The sequence below is a fragment of the Myotis nattereri genome (genome assembly GCF_964212035.1).
Source record: "Myotis nattereri genome assembly, chromosome: 10".
Lineage (NCBI taxonomy): Eukaryota > Metazoa > Chordata > Mammalia > Chiroptera > Vespertilionidae > Myotis > Myotis nattereri.
In genome coordinates, this window is record NC_138085.1 from 58,865,871 (window position 1) to 58,871,171 (window position 5,301).

The 5,301-nt window shown below is 42.9% G+C and overlaps 1 pseudogene across 1 annotated transcript; it reads left to right on the forward strand.

The window, feature by feature from the left end:
• The first annotated feature begins 1,040 nt into the window (after nt 1-1,040).
• Nucleotides 1,041-2,249, forward strand: LOC308525904 (small ribosomal subunit protein eS8-like; annotated as a pseudogene). The gene is made up of 2 exons: nt 1,041-1,044; nt 1,632-2,249. The product of its transcript is annotated as a small ribosomal subunit protein eS8-like (transcript).
• The last annotated feature ends 3,052 nt before the right edge of the window (nt 2,250-5,301 follow it).

The window sequence follows — 5,301 nt, forward strand, 5'->3', positions numbered from 1 at the left end:
TACCTCCCAGGTTAGATATTTATATTATAATGCAGGCCTTCTGGAGACAATGTTTTATCCAAAAAAGCCAAGTGATGGTGGGAATCTTAGGCACAGAAGCATGTCATAGAGAGATGTGTTTGAGGCAGTAGAGTCAAATCATTCCACTGGAGCTCAGGGATGGCATGAAATTAATTTCTTATTTATTTAATACATATTTACTAAGCACTTACTTAAGTTACTCAACTCTGTACTAAGCATCAGTGGTGGCCAGAAAGTAAAAGACATAGGCCCTCAAGAATCTCCAGCTCATTTGGAGAGATCAGACACATACATTAAGTTAAAAATTAAAAGAGCTATAGCCCTGGCTGGTCTGGCTCAGTACTTACAGAACCGGCCCTCGGGCTGAAGGGTCACGGGTTGGATTTCCGATCAAGGGCAGTAGTTGGCCAGGGTGTGAGTGTGAGGCAACCAATCCATGTGTCTCTCTCATGTCTATGTTTCTCTCTCTCTTTTCCCTCCTCGCCCTCCCTTCCACTCTCTTAAAAAAAAATCAATGGAAAAAGTATCCTTGGGTGAGGTTTAAAAAAATTAAAGAGCTACATATTAACATCAGACAATAATGCTAGGGTACAATATTGAGCTTTTTAGAAGAAAGATGCATCATGGTACCCAAATCCACCATGAGACTGGTGTCTGAGGAGTCCATAAACTAATCTCCAGGAGAATATTTCAGGGGAACTTAATTGCTTTTCTTTCAGGGCTTCAAAGTTCAGCCTGGCTACTGATCTCCTGAGAGTGATTTTTTTTAATGTATATTTTTTATTGATTTCAGAGAGGAAGGGAGAGGGAGAGAGATAGAAATATCAATGATGAGAGAGAATCATTGATTGGCTGCCACCTGCAGGCCCCACATTGGGGATTGAGCTCCCAACATGAGCATATGCCCTGACCGGGAATCGAACCATGATCTCCTGGTTCCTAGGTCGACACTCAACCACTGAACTACACCAGCCAGGCAAAGAGAGTGATTATTATTGAAACACATTCATGGTAGACCAATGAGTAAGCATTTCAGCAGAGAGAGAGCACTTTGGCTAATAATAAAGCATCATCATTATTATATTTTAATTTCTCATGCAAGTCCAGTTTAACAAATTACAACAACTGAGACCTCACGATACATTTCAATAATTTGTGACTTGATAGCTAGCTTTAGTTCATTGAATGCAGTTATCAACCCTAAAGTTTACATCTGAGTCATGAAAACTGAGAGAAATATTTATTTGTGTATCAGGTAACTCTGGCACTTACTAACTTCAGATTTGATTCCAAAAGATACTTCTACATCAGGTCCTCAAATAACCTCATTTTGTTATAATGTTGATGATATTCTGTAGATAAACAAGACAGGGTCAATCTGCTCAAGGAATTTCTAGTCCAGGACTCAGGCAGGTGAGAGGACTATAGTGGAAGAGAAGTGGTACAGTCAAGGTGCTAGGAGGAGGGACTGCTCAAATTGTCCTGAAGGTGAACAGGGATTGGTCAGGCCAATGGGGTGGGAAGAGATGGAGGGAGAGCATTTGCAGCAGAGACCAGCTTATACAGCTTATAAAAAAAGGGGAGCTCTTTTCAGTGACACCAAACCATAGGCATCTCTCAGGACAGCAGGCACAAGCACTGCAAGAGAGTGGGGAAGAGAAAGCCCTACCACAAGAAGCGAAAATATGACTGGGACGCCCTGCTGCACACCTTAAAATTGGCTCCCACCACATCTACACGGTCCTCATGTGGGAAGGTGGCAAGACATACTGTGCCTTGAGGCTGGATAAGGGCAACTTCTCCTGGGGCTCACACTGTTGTACTGGCAAAACAAAGATGATTGATGGTGTCTACAATGCATCCAATGACTAAACGGTCGACACCGAGGCCCGAGTAAAAAACTGCATCGTGCTCATTGCCAGCACATCATGAGTCCCACTAAGCACTGCCCCTGGGCCACAAGAAGGGGGCCAAGCTGACTCCTGAGGAGCATGAGATTTTTAAACAAAAAATGATGAAAGAAAATTCAGAAGCAATATGGTGAAAGGAAAAAGAATGCCAAAATCAGCAGTCTTCCAGAGGAGCAGTTCCAGGGGGTAAGCTCCTTGCATGCATCGCTCAAGACCAGGCCAGAGTGGCCAAGCAGATGGCTGTGTGCTGGAGGGCAAAGGGCTGGATTCTATCTGAGGAAAGTCAAAGCAAATAAATGCGCCTCCCTCCCACCTTAGCTCATGTAATAATGGTGTTTATTGTTCTAAAAAACAACAACGAAAAAGGGGAAACTGTGACAAGTTTGGGAACCAAAAGTGGTTGAATACAGTGAGATTATAGGGTACCTAGGGGGAAATGATGGGCAATGAGGCTGAAGGTAAAGGGCAGATGATAAGGGCGTTTGCATTTATCTAAGTGATGACTAATCCAGGGAGTGATGTGGTCAGGTGTGTGGAAAATTTCCTTTGGTTGTGATACAGAGGACTGATCGGAGGGGTAGAGGGCTGAGACAGGGAGACCATGTGAAAGGAGAGAGCAATCAAGAGCCGGAACTGACGTTGGTGGGGAGGAGGTTCTGGAAAAGAGGACACAGACCTAGGAGATGCATGAGAGGTAGAGTCAACAGGATGCAGGAGATAAGAAAAGGGAGCCAGCCCTGGCCCGATAGCTCGGTTAGAGCATTGTCTCAATACACCAAGGTTGTGGGATCAATCCCCGGTCAGAGCATCTATAAGTATCAACCAATGAATGCACAAATAATCAGAACAACAAATCAATGTCTCTCTCTCTTTCTCTCTTTTTCTCTCTCCTCTCATTTGCCCTCTCTCTTCCCCCCTCTCTCTCAAATCAATAAAAATTTAAAAGAGAAAAATGAAAAGGGAGCAATTTAGGAGGACTCTAGTTTTCTGGGCATGGTGACAGGGTAAATGGTTGTACCATTTACAGAGACAAGGCATGAAGGGAGGAAGCAGATTGGGCAGTAGATTCTAGTAAGAGAATAAGTTCATATTTGAGTCTGAGGTGCTTAGGTACAGATATTTTAGTACATGTCTAAAGCTAAGAAAAAAAAACATGCCTAAAGCTAAGAAAAAACACGTCTAAAGCTAAGAAAAAACACATGTCTAAAGCTAAGAAAAAACCCATGCCTAAAGCTAAGAAAAAACACATGTCTAAAGCTAAGATAAAAGTTTTCAGATGGCTATATGGATAGATATTAGAGTCATCAGTATCTAACGTCATAATTGAAATTGTAAGAATGTATGAATTAATCATCTAGGAAGAGAAGGAAAGAAAGCTGAGACTGGATCTCTGGGAATACCAATACTTAAGGGACAGATAGAGGCACTAGACCAGCAGTTCTTAACCTGTGGGTCGTGACCCCTCTGGGGGTCGAACGATCCTTTCACAGGGGTCGCCTAAGACCATCGGAAAACACATATATAATTACATATTGTTTTTGTGATTAATCACTATGCTTTAATTATGTTCAGTTTGTAACAATGAAAATATATCCTGCATATCAGATATTTACATTACGATTCCTAACAGTAGCAAAATTACAGTTATGAAGTAGCAACGAAAATAATTTTATGGTTGGGGGTCACCACAACGTGAGGAACTGTATTAAAGGGTCGCGGCATTAGGAAGGTTGAGAACCACTGCACTAGAGGCTTTACAGGATATTGAGAAGAAGCAATTCAGACAGTTCAAAGAAACTAGTGCGCAGAGTTCAAGTTAAGGCAAGAACTAAAGTTGTCCATCATGGTTGACCACCAGGAGGTTGGAGTGATTTCAGCAAGAGAAATTTCAGTGGAATATTGGGGGGAGGAGCAGAAGATAGAGTGGATGGGACTAGATTGGAAAAGAAGAGATAGAGCCTTGCCCTGACCTTGGAGTAAAAACTGGAAGAAGGTACACTTCAGGTCTACATATATTTGAGAACTCACTATGTTTCAAACATTCGGTTAAGGCAGGGAAGGGGGGAGAGAACTGAAGGAGACATAGGAGACGTAGTCACTGCCATTGACAAGTGCTCCTGCTAATGAAAGAAACAATCATAATACACTAAAATGAATGCCAGAGAAGAGGCAGAAGTGGAATTTTGAGATCACCAAGGAGGATCAGAGAAAAGGATGAGGGGTATGGGAACGAATGGTGTGAGATGAAGATGTATTTTTTTTCCTAAATATATTTTTATTAATTTCAGAGAGGAAGGAAGAGGGAGAGAGAGATAGAAACATCACCACCTCCTACACTCCCCCTACTGGGAATAGAACCTGCAACCCAGACATGTGCCCTTGACCGAAATCGAACCCAGGACCCTTCAGTTCACAGGCCGACACTCTATCCACTGAGCCAAACTAGTGAGGGCTGATGAAGATGTATTTAGCCGAAACCGGTTTGGCTCAGTGGATAGAGCGTCGGCCTGCGGACTGAAAGGTCCCGGGTTCGATTCCGGTCAAGGGCATGTACCTGGGTTGCAGACACATCCCCAGTAGGGGGTGTGCAGGAGGCAGCTGATCGATGCTTCTCTCTCATCGATGTTTCTAACTCTCTATCTCTCTCCCTTCCTCTCTGTAAAAAATCAATAAAATATATTTAAAAAAAAAAAAGATGTATTTAATCAGGGCACCCAGAAACACCTGAATCCTGGTCTCAACTAGCCACCCCTTTCCTACATCCACACATGTACCCCTCCCAACTCGTTCTTTACACAACCAGAGGAACCTTCTAAAACACAAATCTGATTACCCAATCCTCATTCCAGTGGCTTCCCTCTCGTTGTCTAAGGATGAAACCCCCATTCCTAACATCCTGAAGGCTCTGCAGGATTGGTCCCTGCAGCCCGAACAGCCTCAAGTCCTTGCCATGCTAATCTTCTTTCTTCTCTTCCAGCACGCTGGGCTCTCCCTCACTCCTCCCCATCCCTGCGGAACTTAGTCCATGTTCACCTGGCCCCCACATACAGTCTGAAATGTTCTGCCCCCTCAGTTTTGTCTGATTAGTGCCCACTCATTTTTCAAACTTTAGCATGATCATTATATCTTCAAAGAAATTTTTACTGACTCTACTGGGCAGGTCAGATCCTCCTAGAATCCCAAGTAGCTCTTTTTGGTGGTATATTTTACATATGTAACTTAGGAATTATTTGAATAATGTCCAACCCTCACATCAGACTAAGTTCTGTGAAGCAAGGAGCAGGTCTTTATTGTCCATTATATTTTCAGCAATTAATGCAATGCATGGCTTATGAGACAATAAATGTTACGTATGAATAAATGATGGAAT